General features: G+C 30.9%; 1 protein-coding gene across 1 annotated transcript in view; it reads right to left on the reverse strand.

The window, feature by feature from the left end:
- LOC135193775 (trypsin-7-like) overlaps positions 1 to 26,132 on the reverse strand; it is a 197,790-nt gene that overhangs the window by 11,523 nt on the left and 160,135 nt on the right. The gene's annotated exons all lie outside the window — the stretch shown is intronic.

Here is a 26,132-nt window from a genome sequence, read left to right on the forward strand (position 1 = left end):
GTATCAACTCTAAGCACCACGTCAGTAGAACATTTACTTTTGACATTAAATTTACATAACCTTTTTTTTAATACGCTGTTTTATAAAAGGCTACTTAAATTTAAAAATTAAGCTTATATCTTAATACAGAACACGAACTGTATTTGATTAGATAACTGATGGTTTTGTGTGAACTAGTCTAGTTACCATACTCTGGTCCCTTATGCCACCATAAAATGAAAATATTTTTTACTCTGACTTGAAGGTTGTTTGAGCCTGTCGTATCAAAAGCACATGGGACTTAATACTTTTGTTCCCACGATTAGCGGCACATTGATAGTGTAGTGTTAATATTTGACATCGTACCAATATAAATGTAGCCATTAATTACAAGTTAAATAATGGATTACAGAATAAATGCATAAAGCGCTGATAAATTTCAAAGAAAATTAAATCAGATATTCAATCTTTGCACATAAATATTAATAGAATCATAGAAGAGATAAATTATATAAAAATCGCGCTTCATCGCTTGATATCGCATTGCAACTACTGTTGAAAAATTATCCTAGGTTTTACGGCCCGTGTCATGGCAATGAGTTCAGGGCTATTACAAAGACATGCACGTGGGCGCTGAGATGCCTGTCATTAAACATATTACCTATCATTTATTACATAAACCAAGTCTTATGTAATCAACGATATTATGTAGTATTAGATAATTTGACAACAGATGCGTTTGAATGTTGATTGATTAACACAAACTCATCAATGTAAATTGTACATGAATATTTTTGTGATTGAATGAATGATAAATGGGAACTTTTAAAATTCTGAAGACTGCAAATATTAATATTTATGTTTGGATATTTTTATTTTCAATTAAATACATAATCGTCGATTCTTTAACGAGTAAATTTCGTTATACAGCACATGAGCTAATTAGATTACAGGAAAGTGACATAAATTTTATCACATATCTCAAATATGAAGTATAATGTATAAAATAAATCGTATTATAACTTTGTTGTCGAGGCGAAATTGTTATTCATTGCGTTTACGAAATGGATCAGAAGAAAAGTTTTCTAATTGCTTCTGAATATGCAGGATCGGTGTTCTAAGCGCACTAGAGGTTATCATAATAAATATTTGATTTCTTGGAACCAATTTGTGGACCTGTGCAGTTCTGTGCAAATGATATCATGTAAAACAATTCATTCAAACATTGAGAACTTATAATTATTTTTCTTTTTTTTTCTCAAATAGTTATAATTATTTAATAATACATTAACCCATACTGATGAAAAGCTGAAATTGAAAAAAAAAATCATTTACATAGTTCATAAATTGAAAAGGACCTAGCATGTGTCCTTGCGGAACGTTAGCATAAACACGTATTCAATTTATTAAAAGATGCTAATTTGTAAATGAATATATCACGATGTCAAAACGTTTTTGAAAGTTTTTCGAATCAGTATGTATGTATAAAAATAATTTATGTTTTTTGGAAAATAATTGTTAGCCCGCAGTGCGTGGAGTTCCTCTAAGGCTGCTTGCGTTTATAAATATACTCAAACTTCACAAGTGATTACTTATACGAAATTAATTACTTACGAAAGGAAACAAGATAATTAAGAAAATCTTTCCTTTGTTATCATATAAAATTTACCACAAGAAGGCGCACGTCGTTAAATTTAACGAAAATTTAATTTGCGACAAACACCACGCAAAATTAAACATTTGAGGGTACAATATTTTTTTTAATAACAAAATTATTGGCACAAAAATAACTAACAAGGTTACATTAATTTTATTAATATACTTTAGTAACTCATTCTCTATATTACACAAACTTCAAAAATATTTCGTGAAATACGAACCGTTTACGAGTAAGAATACGAGTGAATGAAAATTATTATTTTTGTTTGTAACTCAAATATTGGCAACAACTTAATATATTTATTTGAAAATATACGAAGAGTCCAATCTCAGTAAGTGTTTTAGGTGATTGTACAAACATATATTAAAATCGTACATTGCTTATATTTTCGTATTATCCTTATACTAATAAGTAAATTCATTAACCGTCTGATCCATATCAATAAATTTGATGCGTAATTACTAAAATGTTTACTTACAAAAAAAGCCTTCGAAAAGTCACCAACAAAATTACAAAAATAATTAGACGACAAAGTCAAGGTTAAATAAATTTTAACAAACAACGAATTTTAAGCTCGATTGAATGTCAGTTGCTAACATCTTCTTGATCGTTGTGAGACAATAAATAGAGCTGTCTGTCACCACGTTTCTATAGTGAGATCATGTTTCACACCTTCATTCAATACAAATGAAGCAGTCAGAAAGTGGGCAGATAAGAATGTAAGAATAAAATTAATATCAGGTTTTCATTTTAAAATCCGGCTTCATTTAAAATGTTTTATTTTTATGTAATAGGTAGGCGGGCTAACATGTTATGTCCCTTGTGCCTGTAGTTACACTGGGTCACTCACCCTTCAAACCGGAACACAACAGTACCAAGTATTTCTACTTGACGGCAGAATATCTGATGAGGTATCTACTCAGACGATTTTGCACAAAGCCCTACCACCAAGTGAGAAAGATATGTTCAAAATTATGTCATATCTAGAAAATAATATTTTTAAATAATAACCAGTGGTAGCTGATCTCTCGAACTAGGGTATAACCCAATATAAATGATTCTATCATACGAATATCAATTTTAGTCGGCATTTGTTGTATAATTATATTTTCTACAATTTATTATACGTCTGTTATACTTTTAATGAGCTGAGTTTTTCAAGGATCAGAGCCGACTGAAGTATAGGCTCCGAAACGACAAGAAGAAACAACCGTAAATTTGTAAGAAGGAAAAGTCCGGCTGTGTTTAATACAACATCTGTACAACTTACGATAGCATGAAAAAACTTAAGATTAACAATATAACTTACAGTAATGCTAACACCATTGTTACTTGTATTACTGACTGTGTTGAGTCACTGTAAACACAAACAAGGAATAAAACTTCTCGATGTTTTTCATTAATTTCTATATGATGACTTACGGTTCGTCTAGGACCGGTTTTATTGTTTAGTCATTTTTTTTCAATATTTGAGCTTTAAATGCTCGTCCCTCAAATGCGTTTTAATATAAGAATGGATTGAGGGCGAGTGAATGATCATCTTCATATAAATTCTTCTGTACGTGTGTGACATTGAACGACTTCTTAAAAGCCGGACAGTTTTTGTTGATTTTCCTTTATGTGCTTGAGTGAATGAGTAATATTCATGAAATTATAATTTTACCCGTACGAAGTTGGGCTGGATAGCTAGTGCTATACTTCCAAGAAATACATTTATAAAACTTCAGTAATTTTCTGTCGTAGAAAGGAATCGTCATTTGTCACAGCTATCAAAGCGGGGCTCAATTTTTACGAATTCTCGATATATGAAATTCGACTTTCAATTTGTGCAAATTTTTGACAACTCACAGGCAGACCGCAGAAGTTACATTTCCGCAAAAATTTTATAAATTTTTAAGTCAGTAACATCATTTCAATACTATGGGTTATTGTGAATATATATATATGTATAATATATGTATAATGAACGTATTTGTGAATTTCAAGATAAAAATATGTTAGTGTTAATTAATATAATAGGAATTGATTTGGTGCAGAAGAAGAAAACTTTGATCCTAACTTACGGTTTAAATCCAATGGCTATTTCTTGACCATTAAATTGAATATAGCTCAAAACATAACAGATTCATAATTATAGTTTTTAAAACAAACAATTTTATTATCCTATATTTTAAATCATTATTATAAAATTAAATAAGCGTAATAGAATAATAACATTATAAATAACTAGATAAATTAGTATTAATGTATTTTTTAACTGAGACAGGACATCTTTTTACGCTAGAAGGTTGGTCATACTGAATATTTTCCTAAAGTAGTTCCTAAAGTTGTCTAATTGAAAATTTCATTTAAAATATTAAATGTTGAATGTTTTATATAAAAATGCAAATTTAACTACGACAACGAAATCCGTTTCAAGTATATTTTAATTTTATTGGAGGAAAAAACGGGACAGTAGAAGTGAGGAAAATTTGAATAAAAACAGTTTATTATCAAACAATAAAAAAAGGGATGTCGTGGGACATCTGGTTGGAACAAAGTTGCTCCCGCTGTATATTATGTTTTAAATAATAGACAGAATTAAATAAATTACAATAATAATTATATGACAAGAAGTACAATTATTATAAAAAAATCTCGTGTGAATAAAATAAGTTTAAAAAACCAAAAACTGTATATAAAAGAAAAGGAGAGAAAGGTCGTCTGTATACAACATGACGCCTTTTCCTTACGTGACAATTTTTGCCAGCTCACTCTACTGTAAACCGGGTAATAGAACTTCGTTTTAAAAAAATCTTAATAAAACCACGATTATGTTAAAGGTTTAATGCTTCATTTTTGTTTATGCAGCACATTATTGAAATTGTGCCAACGTTAACGTAACGTCAACGATTTTTTTACCAAAAACTTTTGTCTTTAAGAATTAGAGTTTCAGACAGATCTGTTACTTGATATTTGTTTAAACTCAACCAATGTAATCATTGCTTGATTTGATTTGTTGAAGCAGTGATTATATGTGATGCCAATATAGTCAGCAAAACAATACATTCAAAAAATATTGCTCTGGACCACCTGTACCTACCACCCAAAGATTCAATACATTGAAAAGTTTGCCAGTGTAATTATGTACAAAATAAACGGTAGCATTTTAAATAATCCCATGAATATGACATATCAGCCCACTAATTTGATCTTGTATTTCTTATACAAATTAATTGAATAACAATTGTAACAAATTCATAACCAGGCGGACAGTTTTAAAACAGACTCGTGATATTAGGTGTCATGTAATCCGTGGGTTGAAAAGTACATCCTCATTCAGGATACAATAGACAATCATTTGAATGATTCAAATATTTGATAATAGCACGTGGGCGTTCAGGAAATACGAACAAACAATGGTATCAACAGTTGTACGCTAAAATGCACCACAAAATCATTTATATATTAATACTAGCTAATGGTATTCGCAGCAATGAGCATTTAAATATATTTACAAGTTATTATTCGTTATGTCTCGCGCTACAACTTTAATTTTTTGATGATGTTACGTTAACTTTTTCTAATTGGACAAAAAAGGGAAATTGTTATAGATCTTTGAAATTATGTTTTATATGATAATCAATCACGCTTCCAATAGTATCTTGTAAGAAAAGAACAATAAGCGTATTTAAATTGCAATAAATTGAAAGTATATTTTTCATCGTACATAATATTTGAATTTATTTAATTTTGATTGATGGTAGGGCTTTGTGCAAGGCCGTCTGGATAGGCACTACCCGCTTATCATATATCCTTCCACCAAACAGTACTAGGATTGTTTCGGTTGACGGGTGAGTGAGACATTGTACGGGTACGAGGGATATAACATTATAGTTCAAGTTCAAGGTTGTTGGTACATTGGTGATGTGAGAAATGTCATATATCTATATTAAAAATATTTCGTATCACGTGTCACCAACAACTAAACAAATAATCAAATGTTATAGGATACACATTCGATAAGAAATAACATTAATTTGGTATATGCGTGTAAATAGATAAATATCGATGGTTTTAATGTTATTAGCCCAAAAAAACCACAAGGTGATGACCAATTTTATTGACTTGTAAATGGTGGCCATTACATTTTATTGTTACTAAAATTGTGTTATAACCAAGAACAATCATAGCAATGCGGATATTTGTAGATGCTATAAAATATGTTAAAAAATGTATCTGTAAGCGTGAAATCTTCGGAATTTCGTATATGGAAATATTTATGGCTCGATGATAAGAATTAATTAACGTTGAAAGAGTTTATCTGCCTCGTTGGTATAGTGGTTGGCTAGTGCCGATCCAGAGGTGCAAATTATAAACTCGGGTTTTTGGATTTTTGTCAAGGAATTTTCCGTAGCTGTCCGAAGATTTATATTTAGAAGAGTTTATAATCCTGTGTCTTGGAATTGACCTATAGCCGTTAATTAAAGACTGAACTGTCCTGAACTGTTCTGAGCTGTCTCATGTCACCTGTGTTTGTACATCCATATGAACGGTATATATACCGTTCATATGGATGTATAATATACAGACAGACAATAGATATGTTCGTAAAATACCATATAATTTATAGATTAATGTATATAATGAACAGATCTATGACTGACTTATTTATATAAAATTGAGAATAAAATAAAATAATTATATATATAATAGCGACAATGACGTCATACATATTAATCGTATATTTTTGTTCTATAATTAATATCGTGAAAACTTCTACAAGTAATTACTAATATAAACATGATTATGACATTTTTGTGTTAAATTTTTTTTCACCTATCAACGTCCATTCGACTGAATTTTACTGTGTTTAATTAGTTTCTTCTATATTTTTTTATATGATATCACTCAATTCAGTCTGTAAAGTTATTTGACAAATATTCATTTGAATATATTTTAAAGCCAGCCAGTTGTATGTCCGGTAGGACTTCTCATGGAAACGTCTTCGGAATCATTCGACTGTATTCAAATATTACAGATTATCAGGTTACGCAATCCTTCTTTTATCCCGTTGAGGAATAAGTTCCTTCAATTCCCTTGCAAACCTTCACTCATTATTGTGTATCTTATGCAATAAAGCGTAATTAAACTAATCTTAATAAGTAAACATCGATACCCATCCTTCTTAATAAATGTCTTAGTATCACGAGTATTCAAAGTTTTTAAAGATTATATTTTTAACATCAATTTCTTAATCATTTTTATTAAAAAGGCAAGTATTACAATTCACATGTTAATAGACTGAATGGCATAGCATATAGTCTTTAACAGTATCTAAGTTTAATTGATAGCGGCTTTGCACGGGTGCAACACTGATACTAAATATACAACAGTATGTCATACAACGTTCACGGCTTTTTTGTCATTAGACAATACAAACCGAAAAATGTCCCTGCATTTTATCTTTTGATCTATTCATACGATACCAACGTTACACAATTGTTTTGCCTTCAGGGAATCTTTCCACTAACGCTTGAATTTTATGGTATGTTATTAAAGTACTACTATTACGAATCGTTTTTATGGAATTATAGAAAAGTGTTGTTTTTATTAAATTTTCCTGCGTAAAAATCATCCTCGTACTTCAAGGAATATTCTAAAATAGAATTAGCGAAATCAGTTCAGCTGTTCTCGTGATTTGTGCTTAGCAACACATTTAGTGATTCATTTTTATATTATAGATTAGCTCAACAGCTGAAAATCACATATCCAATCTATAGAGAATAGGTATTGATATAGATCAATACCTATTCTATTCATAACATAAGTTTTACGCGTAATTGGAAGGACAAATAACAATACGAATAATTTCTTAAATATAGCCAGTACTCGATACACTTGAAAAAACCTTTAACGATAAAACAAAAAATATAACAATATATTAATCACGAATTAAAACCCAGATCCGCCAGCTTATCAAAATTGACAATGAGTGGTAAACATTGTCGATATAATCGTTACGGTCAACACAACAAGTTTTTGATCAGTTATATAAGATCTTTAATCTCTTAATAATGATCGGAATGTTTCGGGTATTCGTATACATTTTCTGATTATCGTAATAGCTAAAATAAATCGATATTATTCACCGTCTCTTGTTGACCTTACATTACAAATTTCATACAATTCTCCTAGCTGTATTAGATTTAAATAATCCAATTGTAATTCTAATTACCGTAGATACACCTAGGGACTGGACGCGCTTGTCCAATTTGCACAACGACCAAAATTATATATTATTTGTTCTTATATTTTACATTGCAAGCGTAATAATGAAATGTATTTCGTTCTTTAACAGTTTGTAGTGATATTTTATACATTTGAAATAAAAAAATAAAACTCAATAAAGTTTGTTATTAGTTACAGCTGGGAAAATGACAATTTTTCTGCTAAAAGAAATTGAATACGTCTTGATAGAAACGCCGAATTTCCTCCAACTATGTGCATGTTACGCGAAATTTATCATTTACCTACAATTATTCTGTTTTGAATCTGCTATCCTTGATTGAGATCCAGGGGATGCATTTTCTGGGTCATCTGTCATTAACACTGCGAATAATTTTAAAAACTTTATCTTTTATCGTAAGCGTAATTATAAAATATACTATTTATAGATAATAGTGTGGCATATTTAGTATTTTTAATTCCGTGTTTATTATAATGGGTGCGGTGAACAGGGTTAAGGTGTAAAGCCTTGAGCTTGACTCGTGACTGTTTGTTTGCTTGATAGGACACGACATTACAAATAAATGCCCACTTTATACCTGTCAGTCCGATTGAGAGATGAATGTGTAAGCTATTTTTTACTGCATATTTTTATTTGATATGAGATTTCGAGACTCATTGTATGTGGTACACCGATTTCATGGTACAAGAAGCTGGCCTTTACGAATGAGGAAGTCAGGAACTGTATGACCTTGGAACTTTGTTACATGAATATAAATAAACTGGAGTCTTATTTTGTAACAATGGATTATAAGATGATGTCACATAATTTTATCTTATTAATGAGAATATTTTGTTTATTGAGCCCTAAAAAAAATAAACGCTCAATAGAAGTATGATTAACTTAGACCAGGATAAAAAATAAACGTTATATAGAGAATTCTACTATCCGTAACGACACGTTTTATACATTTACCCTGTCATATTATACATTTACCGTACTATTCAGAAACGTAAAAACAAACCAATGGTAGTTTCTATTACACCCTGTAGACAATAAATCGTATCTTGAATATCATAACCGGCATTAGAAATGATAATAATTATTTTCACAAAATTGAGTCAAATTCGCAAAAGAGCGTTTATGGAAAAACATTATACCAAAATATCCGTAAAATTTGAAGCACTGTCCGTTTGCCTTCCATTTCCATGCTAACGTAAATATGAGAATGACTATTTTTTGGGTCAACGAGGCTCCGGAGAACGGGCTTTGAGGTGCTAAAACCGTGGTTTGTCTTTGAACTATGTGCTTTCATTCTACGAGCAGAATGCATTTAAATGCACAACCAATGTTAAACATTTGTTTATGTAATTTCATTATTTTAGTCTGAGCTAGTTTTCGCTGACATTTCAAGTTATATTTGTGAAATGTTTCGTCATATTCGCATGTCAAGAGGTACTGCGAATTCGTTTTTGAAAGAATAATTTGATTTAAGTTCTTATGAGTCATTTTGAATGATCTTATTACAACATTTAATTTAATATAAAGCTACTGATTCAGTTACAGTTTGTTTGAACGTTACAGTTCATAGTAAACAATATGAAGTTAAATTAATAAAAATCGTTACGCAAGTTTCGTTTGTAAAAAGCTGAAAGCATATTACAAAACTAATGACGTATTCGATGTAATATAGCCCTCAGAGTTAAAGGATCTCTTCTAGAGCACTTTAAATAAAAATATAATGTAATTAAATATAATACTCCAATATTGAACGACTTTGAATTGGACTCGTTCAGTCACTACTGTAACCGATTATCAGTAATACGAGGTATTACTTGTTAAAGGTAGAATAGTTGACTTGTCTTATATAATGCATTTTATATTAAATTTAGATTTTGGTTACACTTGACTTTGATTCTAACACTGTCGAAAAACTGCTGCGCTTTGCTAAGGTTTTATGATCCTTACGTCTTTATTTGCAATGAGTTCCTTAGTGTCAGAAACTAAATGATGAATAGGTAGGAATAGCGCATGTTGAAATGACTACAAAGTAATATTCCTTAAAAAAAACAAACAAAAAATTTAAATATCGTACAAAGTTAAAGAGAAAAATCTAAACAAAATAAAATCTTAAAACCGTAGCACAAAAACTCCACATGTACAAAGTTTAGGTACGTGATAATAATTTCAGTTCAAAACGACTCTTGCTAGAATAGAGCAAATAGCGTTTCTAAATCCTGTCGGAAGAGCACTTGAGCTGAAATTCCACACACTCTCAAGTTCCTAAACGCGAGACATTCACAGCGTCAAGATTTTGGCGTGCGTACACAAAAACAACTCTCACTGCAAACGACTTTAAGACGAAAATACACGTGGTTAGTTCGTTTATTTAGTCTTAATAACTACGTCATATACATATGTATATAAATTCAGAATGTACTCCTAATATTCGCTTAGGGAATTGTTACTTATATTTTTTTTGCTTTTGTAATGATTTCCATTAAAGATAAAAAGTAAAATTAACAGCCCAAACAAGACCCACAGCTGGGCGAAGAAATATATTCCGTTTGAGACGAAGATTTGCTGGGGAGATGACAGTAGCATGACCCTTTTATAGTATATCACAAGTAAAGCTCTGGACAGTCTTATACTTAAAATACATCATATTTCTTACAAAATATGAACTAAAATATATCGTGATGGACTAAGAAATATGGGAGGGTTTTTTGCTCAATGATGTGTGTAAGGGAGAATAATTGGTAACTAATTATTGCATGTCGGGTGCAAGATATTCTTATAATTAATAGTTTTCCGAGTAGTTCTCGTTGTCCTTCTACTATATTAATTATATTAGTTGGGAGAAAGGGAAATTTAGACAAATAAAAAAGAGAATTTTTACTCTAAATTATTAATTATTAGAATATTCAATTAAAATTAAATAATTGGTTATATCTCATGAGAAATCAATTGTAATAAAATAAATTTAATTGAAATTAATAATATAATAAATGAGTCATATTTATTGACATGTGATATGTTACCTAACAAATTTTATAAGAGACAAGCGAATTTGTAATTAGCACATATTTATTCTATTATTTCAAAATCAACTAATTTTTGATAGGCCAGACAACTGCTTCTATTGAGCTATACAATAATAATAGTTTAACATCTTGTATTCTGGAATAAGTTCCGAGTAATTTAAATTAAATTGTAAGACAATAGATGTAGTCTCTGACACCAATTTTAATTGTGACAAAATAGTTAACATAGAAGCCAATAAAGGTTAATGGAAAATAATTAGTCGTAAAATTGTTTTTGAGGTGCAAAATATTCAATGAATACTAGGTAAGGATTTGAATTAATTTTGACGTGTAATGATATTGGTATTCTTTGTTTAATTGAATATTAAACACCGAATAGCATGAATTTGTCTAATTTTCCATACATACATATATGAATCTTAATGATCAAATTATGTTTAACTTCAGTGGGCACCAGGATAATCTGATTAGTAGGAAGAAAAATTAAATGATTTGAAAATATAATATTTGTTAAATTCATAAAATATGGAAAATTTCTTCTTAGAATCGACTAGAAAAACAGATTCACCAGCAAAGACAATACATTCGCAACTTATAATTCACAAAATAAAATTATTATTAATGAATTAAGTTCAGATCACTGTAGACAATTAGCAATTTTAACTTTCATGTTAAAAATTAAACAAGTCCCAAAACTTGTTCCTTTGACTACGAATCGTATTGAGAAGTTTAGAAGCATAATTATGGCCCATAATCTCAATGTTTTGTACAATTTATATTATTTAGACATATTAGATTTTATTTAAATTTATTAGAAACAACTTTAATTCCACATTCGCTTCTAAAACAGCTAATACACAAAACTTTAAAATTCAATAATTGGACGACTATTGAGATTCATAAAGTTAGACGAAGCTTTACAGTGAAAGAATTCAAAATTAGATAACTGTGCTTTTTGGCAAAATCGTTAACTTTAAAAATAAATTAGGATGCACATGTCAAAATAAAAATGACTTGGAAAATTTATTAATTGTAAAACTAATAATAAACTCGTAAATAGAGAACGGTAACTTGCCTCAGTTTTTTAAAAAATGTTTGCTGATATTCCAGTTTTCACAACTAAGTCACTTATGACGTAATACGCACATTAATATCTAGTATTAAGTAAACTGCCAATCTGTAGGGTATTTCTGTAAAGGTGATAAATTAAATTAAACATGCGGTTGTCCTTGACCTTATCTTGCAACAATGTGGTATGTTTTCTGAACCTGAAATATAGTAAATTTATTTCAATATTTAAATCTGATAATTTTTCAGATACAATTTTAAGGCCAATCTCAATACTACCTACTCTCGGCAAAATATTTTAAATAAATTATTTGCATATTTTAACAGACATAATCTGCTTCATAGAAAACAATTTGAATTTACAAGGGTCGCTCGACAACCGACGCTGGTATCGAACTTATTAAACTCAAATTCAAATTAATTTATACAATATATAAGCATTACACTTACTTGTTGAAAGTCAAATTAAACTCTACCACCGGTTCGGAAAAGAAAATACCCTGAACTATGAAGAACCGGCGAAAGAAACTCAGCGGGTTTTTATTTTGTAAATTTTATTATTTACATATATTCAATATGAAAAGAAATAGTCAGGAGACGATGGTTTCATTTCCAAGGTGCAGTCAATCATAAACTAACTTATTTTATGACCTTTCGCAGACAAGCGTTCTTTGACTTTTTTTTAAATTGTCTACAGAAGCATTTTGAACGCTTCTTTAAGCTTTGGGAATTAATCGATCCGCCTCCTGGCTATTTATTTTAGATATGGAATATATGTAAATAATCATAAACTGAAAAAAAAAACTGCAGTTTCATTCACCAGTACTTATCAGGTCAATGACCTGATAAACTCATGTTACCGACTGTAGTTATTTAGATTTAAATACATTGCGAAAATATACGATACTTTAATAAATCACAAACTATATCCTTAAAATATTTTAGTATTTCAATCGATTCTTTCCGTTTAGATTTAAATATTTATATTGATTAATAATACGGTTTTTATTTTGACTAGAAATTAAGCTTATTATTAGTGTCGGACAACCAGCCATTCGTTTGACTGGACACAAACGAGAAAGAAGTGTTAACTAATAAATATTATAAATAGTAAGTGTTTTTGTATTATAATTAAAATCCTAACGTCGAAAATTAAAGAGTTATAGTGTAAAGTGTTGTGAAGTTTGAGTAATTTCAATATTAAGGGCGTAACACTCAGCACTCAAGTCATATTTTCTTTTCCGAATCGGTGATAGTATTTAATTTGACAATCAATAAGTAAATGTAATTATTTTACATTGAATAAAGAAATTTGACTTGATTTGATTCAAAAACCGAAGAATTACGTTGTCTGCCTCAAATTATAAACTAAAACCTGCTACTTTCATCATCATCATCATTATCAGCCTGTGACATTCCACTGCTGGACGTAGGCCTCCCCCAAGGCGCGCCACTGAGCCCGATCTTCGGCCCTTCTCATCCAGCTACTTTATTTAGTGGTATTTTTCATTTAAGTAACCCAAAAAAATCTCTCACAATTTATGAGTATAGATTATGAGCACTCTGTTAGAATTTTTTTTATAGAATAAACATCATAGATGATTTATATATGCTATAAACTGAATTATAAATCTATTCTTCGATTATGTTCGTTCGATTTGATAAATTATTACAACCTCAAGGGGATATATTTCAAAGTTTGTTCGTCGAAGCGTTTAAATTGAATTGGATACCAGTTTCTCGGGATTAGAAATAAAATAAATGTTCTTAAATGTCCCAATTCTGGGCATAAACCTCTTCCGTTGAAGTTGGGATTTTACAACGTTACTTGAACATTTGGGGTGCTTGGATATAGCCCAGTACACCAATCAAAGAGGTGTTAAGACAAATAAATAACTTTGAAATTGAATTGAATAATCTATGGTATTGAATTGAATATTTGATTAATTCTATTCGTTCTATAGTTTTTTTTTTTAAAGAATAGTAGCAATACCCCAAATTAATTGAAAAATGACTAATATTATTTACCCCTCCTTTTAAGCTTATCACTTGTGTTAGGAGTAGGTACGACAATAGCCCAAGGGGTCAGGATCGATCTTGTGACTTTTTACATCGCTAGGCGGCCCATAAACCAGTGCGCTATTGACGCTTCCTTTAGATAAGACATTATTAGATATACGCAAACATAAATTAAAAATAGTTCCTGTACAAATCATGGTGGTCGGAAAAATGCAACATTTTCCCCTTGAATCGCAATTCTGATCCACTGGGCAAAAATTGAACCAGCCAGCAATTATGTTGAACTATAAATAAAACTATATTTATCAAGAAATATTTGTAGTGTTTGTTTTCTATACTCCTTTTCCGAAAATGGTACAGGCTATAGATTTGTTCATCAAATACGCGCCAGATTATAAACACAAATGTAGTACATAACAATCTTAATGGTGCTGTCTGATTCAAACATACACGTTTGATTAACCGAGGGTTTAAATCACGACGGTATTGGCACTTTCAGGAATAAATGAATTACATATTAAATGGCCACATGCGTCTATTTGCGGATGGGCAAATGGACTACCTGATGGTAAGGTTACCACCCCCCATGGTCTTTGCTCTGTAAGAAATATTAATCATTCCTTACATTTTCAATGCGCCACTGACCTTGGAAGCTAAGATGTCATGTCCTTTGTGCCTGTTATACTGGCTCACTCACCCTTCAAACCGGAAGCCAACAATACTAAGTATTACTATATGGCGGTAGTATTTATTATAAGAGGATGCTGGCAACCCAGACGGGCTTTCAAGGGATTATAAATATTATTAAATTCTAATAAATGGCACGGCCCATATCTATGGACGATCATGACCTCTTACCATCAAGTATCCCATTACACATAACCTAACCTAACTATTACAAATATTAATCCTATATGAAACTATCGAAAATTAACTCCAACCCATTTATGAATGAGATGAACCCTAGTCCTACAGTAGGGTAGTAAAATAAAACTCATTGTGTTACAATTTGACATCGAAAGTTTGAGTATTTACAATTATAACATTTCACGTTTCTAAGTACAATATACAACCCTGTAAACACATTCTCGTGACATTCGTTAAAGGTTAAACTTGTCGGATCGCATGTTGAATAGAACAATTTTATCGAATACAAACTTAAGCTCAAATTATGTTTAATATAGTTAAATCAACAGCCTTATAACGTTCTGCGACTGGTCTGAGGCTTGTTCTCTTAATGAGCGTATATTTAGAATTTCAATCTTTCCAAGATATCCTGATAACGTTTTTCTTTTATGCCGATAAAAAAATAGAAATCGCTTTGTCTGAAATTGAACTCGCGATCTTTGATTACATCCACTAAGCCATATCGGTTCTATTTTACTTTGTATGTTTTATAAATTATGTTTGTTATTGATGAAAATATAAACTGTACTTTTTTTACTATTACCGACTGTTAAAAAATGTTTCAATTTATTTAGTTTTAGTTGATTTTGTACTTAATTTGAAAAAAAAGCCTGCCATTTCTTAGCATCAACGGTGGTAGTTCCATACTCAATTTAATCATATTCAAGAGTCTATTTAAATAAAGAATATTTTCCACACTCACACATAGGTGAAACACATACTATAAGCAATGTGTGGATTCCATAGAATAATAATATTGGTAGACATCGGTAATATTATTCTAAGCTATTGCAATATTATACATATGTATATGAATGTTTGTATTGTATCGAGCAACAGGCGTATCTGTGTATATTTAGACGCGATGTAAGATCTTCGAATGAAGGAAATATACTTCGTAATAATATATATATATATATTTAACTTAAAATAAAACGCTAAAGAATATGAAGTATCTGGCTAAATACAGAATAGAAATGTAGATTTATACGTTCGATTTAAATATCCAACGGCATGTCATTCATTGGAAAGTAAACGTGATCACAAAGAAGTTTATAATGTGTATTTTTATAGTAGAAGTAAGCGTATAATGGAACCTTATTATAAAATATCTTGCTTTTTAGGCTGATTAGCTTCTACCTTCGGCTGCGCGCGCGTGTATTACTAGTAATAGGTGCCGTATCTGTATTCTTGAAGACGTGTTTGCGAAATTTCATGTTAATAGTTAAGACGTTAAAACGTAACAAATAAACACTCTCAAACTAGCTTTTGCATTTGCACTTCTTTAAAAAGGTTTAATTTATTTAAAAAGGTACATTAATTATCCATATTTCACACAAAATAATAAAAAAACCTCGACTCGTGAATCGTTCGTTATATTTACCGATATTTTATATTAATTTAAAATGTACACAGCATTAACAAATTGTAACATACAAACTCATTTTAATTTTATAATTGTAATATGATATAAAAGAAAATAACTCATATAAATATATTTTTTTAAAGCTGGATTAAGTATATTAATCGTTACAATATATTAGAGTTGTCAAATCGATATTGACAAATTATTTTTTTAGATTTTGCCTGTTTGCATTTCTTTGAATATCCTTCTACTAGTGGAATGTTTTCCAACCATACTTTTTCGTGGACTAAGTTGTTTTTTTTTTTATCTTGACGATTTTGTATTTTGTTGATATACACGTTTCCGATATTAAAGGAACGGATTACTTAATCAACTTCATAATTGCAAATAACTTTACGTCTCAAAGTACGGTACTTATTAAATTATGTTACATATTTTCGTTTATGTAGACTGTTTGTTAACTTTTTTTTAAATTAGTTGTGTAACTACAGGCCTAAGATAACATCTTAGTTCCCAAGATTGATAGTGCATTGGCGATGTAAGGAATGGTTAATATTTCTTGCAACGCAAATGTCTGTGCCATCACTTACCATCAGGTGGCCCATTTACCCGTTCGCTAAGTCTTAAAAAAAACTCTACAATGTATTTATCTCTGTATAAATCCAATGCGTTTCAATTCGAGAAACTCCGAGTTGTTACATTTAGATTCTAAGTGGTAACTGAATAAGTTTAATGAGTGTATACAAAAAATATAAATGCTTCGTTCGTTGCGCAGCAAACAGGTAAAAAGTAAATAAGATACAGTAGCACGTTAGAGTGGCCGGTTCATAGTTCAAAAAAGGTAATTAATTCTTGGCATCTTGTGGCATTGTCTGACAATTTTTAGACCAAGGTGAACGCGTCGTATACAATAATAGCACTATAAAGATATTGTTTATATTCTTATAAGTTTAGCTTTATTTACATGAGAACTATTAATATTAAGGTCTAAATTATATAAATAAAAATTTAATTGTTAGCAGCATTCCGCCCTTGAATAGCAATTTGGTCTATCTGGAATGAACCAAAGAATGAACCAGCCCTCCTGTCGTCTATGGAGGCAATGAGGCGAGGTGTAATAGCTTTATAGTTCTAAATGCAGGATATGTCTGTCATAAAACGTCAAAAATTTCGAGAATTTAAAGTTTTAATTTAACTTTAATTAGCTCCGGCAGATTTTATAATCTACCGAAAATTAATGCGTTAAATTGTAAGCAGTATGTTTCGGTTCGCAATCTTTCGAAAGTTTACAATTTCACGAGATAGATTATATTCAAACGGTATTTATAATTATACGGTGACATATATGAATACAATTGTAATTAACTAACATAGCTTTGTATTTTATGTTTTGGAAAAGAGTAACTATTGTGTTTCTTGCCGGTTCTTCTCGGTAGAATCTACATTCCAAGCGGTGGTAGCTTCACTTAACATAGTTTGTAAAATGACGATTCAAAAGTGCTTGTAAAAGCCTACTTGAATAAGGTATTTATTGATAACAAAAAAAAAAGGAAATTGATTCATAGAAGGCAAACTTTTTCTGAAACAAGTTTTTTTGCTCCAATTTGATTAAAAATGTATTCTCGCTTACCATAGAAAATATACATAAAAATATTTTTATTTAGTTTACAATGCTTATGTCTATAGCGGTGGTGACCACTTACCATTACAGTGCACCTACCTATTTTATATAAAAAAAAATAACCATATCAGTACATCGAAGTATATAATAAATTTTGATTCGAGAATTTATGCAAGACTATGAATTTATTAATGAAATTATCACGCAAGCAAGCGAGGCATATTTGAAGCAACGTAAATTATGCCTGAGCAATGGAATGGAAAATCCTTAAGTCGTGATCTCGACATATCACGTATTACTTTAATTAAAACGACCGCAGAACACCCGAGTACGCTGGCTTATATTCACTATTGTTTATAACCGAATATATGATCAAGGTTTCAGCTGTCGGGAAAAGTCATTTTTTTATTTACGAGAGAATATTCGAACATTAATTTCATATGAACAAAACAAATGTTGGTTATGCGGTCTTAGCTTTGATTTGAATAATATGTAGATTTAAAAACTTTAGTATTAGTATTCGATTTGTCAAAACGAACCTCTTTTATCGTATCAATTTACTCAGGTCTGTGAGTATTGAGGTACTTTGAATCTTCTTGAAAATAGTGCGCTGTCGGGATCTATTCTTGGTACGTGCAGGGCATCCTAGCCAAATGTGGGGAGTGTTGTAGAACAACGAAAAAGCCCCGATGTAGAAATTTACTTATTTCCAGTAACGTTTTCTTAACTCCTTCAGATCAGCTTGATACTATAATATATTTATATCATTACGTGACGTATACACTTGTAATTTTTAAAATAGGTACTACAATTAGTACGATACAATCGACTAAGATTAGTTTAAATACATAAATAATATGTAATTATTTATTTATTAAATTGAAGTCAATGTCTAGCCTAATAATTACCTGCTTTTGTTATTTTTTTAAACATATTATTCTCAAGTTTTTAATAATATACACGACGAAAATAACCCAATAAAAATATTTGTTATTAATAAATTTATTAAGTTATCGTAACATGTTTATCTTAAAATATGTTGAAGTTTGGATAAACAAACGTTAAAACAAAACACGAATTATACGGCTTACTCTACTAAAAACACAGGAGTATAATCACACGGCAACAGTCTTGTTCCAGTCGACTGCCATTCATTTGATTACGAATCTCACACGCTGAGCATATTACTAACGGGGACAGGGCACGCGACAAGGTTTCAACGATAACACATTAGCTACTTGGGCTTAACGAGAATTTCTTTTAAACTAGCTAACCGTCCCGGCTTTGTATGGGTAGGAAAGGGGCCTACATAGAAACATTTTTTTTTGTCTTCTCAGACGTACGACAAACTCAACAAGTTTCATAATAAAATATTATTGTTTAATTTATATAGATTTTAGTTTGTTGTGAAATCCTCATTACGACAGATATTTTTCTGAGTGATTTTATTATTTTATGCCAACTTCTTTTATTTTAACGATAGTTACGTAGGTATATACATTTTATATCAAAATCGGTTAAGTGGATAAAGCATGTTTGAACACAAACTTTGTAAAAATATATTACCTAGAAATTATGTGGATTTCTGAAAAAAATACGTAATTCTAAGATATCATAATTTATAATATAATTTTGTTCTGATCTAAAATTACGTAACTTGGTGTTTCTACCACAAACAATGCCAGCATCAATCTGGTACTGATCTACAATCTCTCGTGACTATAAGTTCGTTTGGTACAGTAGCTTCAATTTAATTTAAATATTAAACTTAAAGAAACATTTTACGTAGTAAAAGTATTTTTATAATGATGTAGGTATATTTTATGTGTAGGTATGTTTCCTTTTCCGAACCGGTGGTAGGATTCAATTTGACTATCAATACGTAAGTGTAATGCTTCTGTATTGAATAAAGGAATTTGAGTTTGAGTTTTTTTAAAAGTATCAATATTAGGTTCAACTGATATATTTTGTATATGATAATATTTATTGTATGTCTTTATAAGTTAAAAATAAAAAAAGGTTAAATTGTATTTTTATACTAAGGTGAATATTGAAGGGTGTTACAATAAAAACTTCGCGGTGTGCTAGTCAATATTTCGCTAAATCTTTATACGAGTTGTAAAACGAAGATCCAAAATTTTAAGTGTCTACGAAATATTATACAATACAGGTACTTGATCTATGTATTCGCTCGAGTTGTGGTTTAGTCAGTCACTTTAGAACCTTTTATTTATAATAGTGGTATGAAATAACAAAGCGTAGTTACATAATATACATTTATATTATATATTAAATCCTTTGTATAAGTTTAATGTATATTAGATTAATAGTTTAATAGCCGTGGCCGAGATGGCCCAGTAGTTAGAACGCGTGCATCTTAACCGATGATTTCGGGTTCAAACCCAGGCAGGCACTGAATTTTCATGTGCTTAATTTGTGTTTAAATTTGATCTCGTGGTCGGCGATGAAGGTAAACATCGTGAGGAAAACTGCATTTGTCTAATTTCAACGAAATTCTGCCAAAAGTGTTTTCCACCAACCCGCATTGGAGCAGCGTGGCGGAATATGCTACAAACCTTCTCCTCAAAGGGAGAAGAGGCCTTAGCCCAGCAGTGGGAAATTTACAGGCTGCTAATGTATGTCATGTAATGTAGTTTAATAGCTAGTTTGGGCACATCAGAAGAATATCTCCAGAGTACATAGGAAATTTAGTGGCCAATCTTAACGTTACAGGTTCAAGACCCACAGGGCGACCTAAAGCCAAATGGACAGATGTGTTCAGAAAATATCTTAGTTTCTGCAATGTTACTGAAAACGATACGTCAAATAAAGCAAAATGGAAGCAAGAGACTAGGAAGGCGGACCCACCATCAGATGGGAATAATAAATGCACAGGAGAGAGAAAGAGAGAGATTAATACTTTATTTCGTTTTAGAATTAGAAAAAACTCTTCCCGTTTATTGATGAGGATTATGTTACAAAATAATGCTCTTTAGTGAAAAAAAAAAATTTTTTTTTTTAATAAAAATACAAACCTCGTGGATCGTATAAATAAGATTATTCGTTGAAACGAAAGTAAAGCACAAAATTAAGTGATTACAGCTTAAAGTGATAACAATCCGGACGCTTATAAAATTAATTTATTGTGCAAAGTCGCAAAGCAAACATAAAGGATTAAAAATTAATTACAAGTTTCGAACATCTCTTAGGCCTTAGATGCGATAAAAAGTTTATACATTAAGTCATTATAAGTTTGCTTTGAAAGCGTATTCCATCAGATTGTGTACATTATTCACGGATTTAGAAATATTTGTTAACGTTTAATTTTTAAAACGTAACAATTTGCTTTTATTGTAGTTAATTATTGAAAGTTGATTTACAACATTTTTTTCTTAAATATATACACGAGCCGAGATGGCCCAGTAGTTAGAACGCGTGTTGATTTCGGGTTCCAACCCAGGCAGGCACCGCTGAATTTTCATGTGCTTAGTTTGTGTATATAATTCATCTGTCTAATTTCAACGAAATTCTGGCACATGTGTATTCCACTAACCCGCATCGGAGCAGCGTGGTGGAATATGCTCCACACCTTCACCCCAACGGGAAATGAAGCCTTAAACCCAGCAGTGGGAAATTTACAGACTGCTAATGTATATACAGGGGTTTTGAAATTAACCTTAGAAAATTTATCGTAGAAAATTATGGGTAGCGTTTTATTTTATACTATAGATAGATATCAGTGAGAAATGAGATCACTTTGGATCGAACACAGAGCTGTAAACCATATACATTTTACCAGGTAGTAAAGCTTAGCGGAAGCCTGGGTAGGTACTCATGAGGTATTCTTCGTCAAACAGCATTAATTATTATTGTTGTGTCGGTTTGAAGAGTAAGTGAGTATGTACAGGAAAAAGGGTCATAGCATCTTAGTTGGTAAGGTTGGTGGCGCTTTAGTTAGCAATAGTCAGGTCGCCCATACCCATCATATATAATTGTATTATAAAATCAATCTAACCCGCCGCCGATGAGAGCTTTGACATAAAAAATTGTATTAGTAGTTAATTTTGTGCTCGGCGATAAAGAACACCTTAATAAATGAACCTTCACGTATTATATGTTTCTTTGTCACATATTATATAATAAAAATGCAGAAGAATTAATAAGTCGAACCATTTCGCTCACATATATACTATGATATAGACATCACCAATACTGGATGACATAAAAGATATGTTAATGACTCTTATATCAAAATTCAGAACATTTATACCATGTACGAAATATATTAATTAATGTCGCTGAATTTCAATAGCTGGTTATAACCGGGTTAAACTGGTTAATTATTTTTAATTATATATAAATTGTACTCACTTCCAAGTCGAGTTTTATCAAGCCTTTATTTAAAATAATATATATATTTTATATAACAAAACAGTAGTATTTGATATAAATAATCAGAGTACATTAATAAACTGGCAGTTTCTTGGAAATACCCTTGCATGTTAGCCGTTCCTTGTAGCGACGATAATGGTTTGAGGAGCGGCCATTAATTACAAGTGTCCGCCTTGAAGCCCTATACATTTTGAAGAGGTCAATTTGCCATGACTTTAGTTTAAAGTAAGACTAACATATGGACGGAAAGATGTGAACTTGAATCGTTAGGATCTCTTGATATGTATATGAATGAATACATAAGTACAAAGTTGATCTATTCAATGACAGTTGGGTCAATTAAAACTTGAATTTATAAATTACATATGACTCGTAATGATCTTGTTAGCCACATACTGCTAATAGTATCCTACGTTTAAACGTTGCTATATACATAACGAATATATAATTAAGGGTTCATTAGTTTATTAATTAATATCCGGTTAAGTCCGAAAGATAGATATAATGTACAGTATTTAAAGATATACACGCAGTTTAAATTCACCTAACATATATTTAATACTTGTAAATATATACAGCCGGCATTTTTTAGTCAGTCTGTAAGTTTTGCATTTTAACCAAGCAGCGCCGAACAATCATTGACCTAAGAAAACTTCAATTCACAATAATTTCACATAGCAAACCGTACTGATTATTATGTTCTAACATACGTATATATAATCAATATGTTAAGCTGTTAATTGAGAGGCTAATTAAAGTGTTCTTATAAATATACGAATATAAATAATACGCAAAAAATCCAAGATGTCTACAGATTTTTCATGTTTATCTAGCATTGATTAAGCCGAGACGGGAGTAGTTAGAACGTATACATCGTAACTGTTGATTATGGATTTAACTCCAAGCTTTTCAATGAATTTAAATGTTCTAAATTTTGTTTATAATATTCATCTCGAGCATGGTGCTGAAAACCTGGATATGTCTAATTTCAATGAGATTCTGCCACACAAGTATCCGCCGCATTAGGGTAGCGTGGTGGAAATAGCTCTAAATCGATAATTAGAATTGCTGTTTTGTAGTAGATTATCAAATTAATGGCTCGGGCTTACACAAAGCCCTATGATCATGTATGTTTTCAAAAGAAGATAATACATATGCCCTCGCTATTATTTTACTTTTATTAATTAAATTGTAGAACATAATAAATACTTTACCATCTTCTGTATAATAATCACTCAAAAAAAAATACACAAAACATATTGTATACCTCGTTAAACGACAAGCCAGTAACAACTGCGCCAGTTCTTTATCGAATGACGTCACGGTTCCGGCGACCGGAGTTCGAACCCTGTCGGAAAAACTTGCAGCCGACACGCGAATCGTTCACTTAACTTTCCGACAAATCTGTCAAACATTAAATCGGGTGCGAATTTTGAGTAAAATAACAATCTCGACATGATAAATTGTTTGATAAACCTGACCTTCCTAATCAAATAATGCATGGATGATTTTTATTTTAGGTAAAATTAGGTGTGCATAATAATAAGCATAATAATAATCTTTATTTGAAAAATAAAAGTATTACAGTAATTACACCAAGTAGCTTTTATCTACACTAATTACTTAACAAATACTACTACGACATAATACAAAATATCAAATAAAGTTAAATTAGAGCCCTTGAATACATATAACAATAAAAACAAATTAAACCGAAACTTGTTGTGATATTTGATATTTCGTTTAAGAATAATAATATCTCTTATTTATTCTGCCTTTGTGCTCACAGATAAGACACAATCAAATGAATTTGTCATAAAAACAATTATATTTGGGAAGACTTCACAAACATACAACTTATATAGTATATATTTACTTGATAGTAGGGCTTTGTGCAAGCCCGTCTGGGTAGGTACCACCCACTCATCAGATATTCTACCGCCAAACAGCAGTACTCAGTATTGTTATGTTCCGGTTTGAAGGGTGAGTGAGCCAGTGTAACTACAGGCACAAGGGACGTAACAACTTAGTTCCCTAGGTTGGTGGCGCATTGGTGATGTATGGAATGGTTAATATTTATTACAACGCCATTGTCTTTGGGCGGCAATGACCACTTACTATCAAGTGGCCCATTTGCTCGTCCGCTTACCGATATCATAAAAAACATTTAAAATATATATATATATATACTATTATTCTTATTAATACAACGATATATTAATAGCTACACCACCTGAAAGTCGCAGTTAGGTCCTAATACAGGCTTCACTTAAAAATAAACAGTAATATATAATTACGGTAATAATAAACGAAAATATCATTTTTAAATCAAAACATTTGTTTAAATGAACGCTATATAGCAATTAACTTTGTGTTGAGGCTCTGTGCTCGTATGGGCAGGTATCACTCACTCATCGGTTATCCTATCGATAAGCAGCTTTGTAGTTTTGTGTTCCCGTTTGAAGGCCTGTGTTGACAATCACAAGGAGCGTTCGAACATTGAACATTTGAGTTCCTAAGGTTAGTGCATTGGTAGTGTAAAGATACATCTGTTTCTAGGCGATGGTGACCACTTACCGTCAAATGGCTCATTAGAAAGTTTACGTAATAATTAAAAAATAATAATTACACGACTGCAGCATGAAATACAGTTCATTATGGAAAGCTAAAAGCTAAAACGATACACGTTCAGACTTAAGCTTTTAGCAATACGTTGCTCGCTGAGCGGCTCTTCGGCTTCCTCTCATATCATTGTTTAGCGATGTGAATATGTGAAGCAAAGTTCCCCTAAAAGCGTACTTGGCACTTTGCGTGTGTTCTTGAAATATTATGAAGTTCATTTGACGGAAGGCCATAATTATATTTAAATAACAAAAGATTATATTATTTACGCCGACATTTAGTTTCGCTTCAAATTAAATCGTTTAGCAAATATTTTCTTTGTCGCTCCGTAAAAAATGGAATTCTCTACCAGTACTCGAGTACTGTACGAGGTGGGAGGATCTTGCAGGTCGGCATGGCGAGGGCGCCTAGTGCTGTTCATTCTCTCTGACTATAATTGCCATCTTCGCGTTTGCGCTTTAGTACCACATACTATCAGGCGGAATGGAGTCATATGCGTACCCGGTTAATATAAAATAAATATCTATAAACAAAGGTACCAAGTTGCTTCTAAAAGCTTATTTGAATAAAGTGTATATTGATTTTGAACTCAAAAGTTAATATTAATATTATATTGAGCTACTTCATATTTTTAATTTTAATATTATTTTTTTTAATTCTGTATCACCATGAGCATGTCCATTAGTAAATGAGATATCCTAAATAGAAATAGAAATGAAACGAATTGAAAAAAGTAGCTGTAAAACGAATTGAACGAAGACATTTCAGAACTGCAATTTGGATCTGTAAACAACTTAGCTTAAAGTAACAACTTGTTAGACGTACAACGAAGCGAGGGATCTTATAAAGCCTAGCCCGATACGAATTTTTAAGGAAATAATTACGCTCTCTGTTTTTGTATCTAAACGTGTTCTGTTTTTCCTTAGATAATTTTACATAATCGATGTAAAATCTGACACAAACTGTTTATATTCTTATTTAAGAAATCAAATAAAAATACCATTCAATTTTGTTTAATATGTTGCGAAGAAGATAATATTTATGAATAAATTGTTTACAAACTAACTAATCATATATATAAGAGATTTATCTTAAATTGTCATTTAATTTTAGTTGATGTCCTCATTGGACTTGGCATGCACTTTAATTAAATTATACGGAATAAATCCTATCCTTGCATCTCGTCCTTGGATGATTACTTTATTTTATTTATATTTTAATTGATTTACTCCAACACTACCAACATA

Source organism: Vanessa tameamea, chromosome 3, assembly GCF_037043105.1.
Source record: "Vanessa tameamea isolate UH-Manoa-2023 chromosome 3, ilVanTame1 primary haplotype, whole genome shotgun sequence".
Taxonomy (NCBI): domain Eukaryota; kingdom Metazoa; phylum Arthropoda; class Insecta; order Lepidoptera; family Nymphalidae; genus Vanessa; species Vanessa tameamea.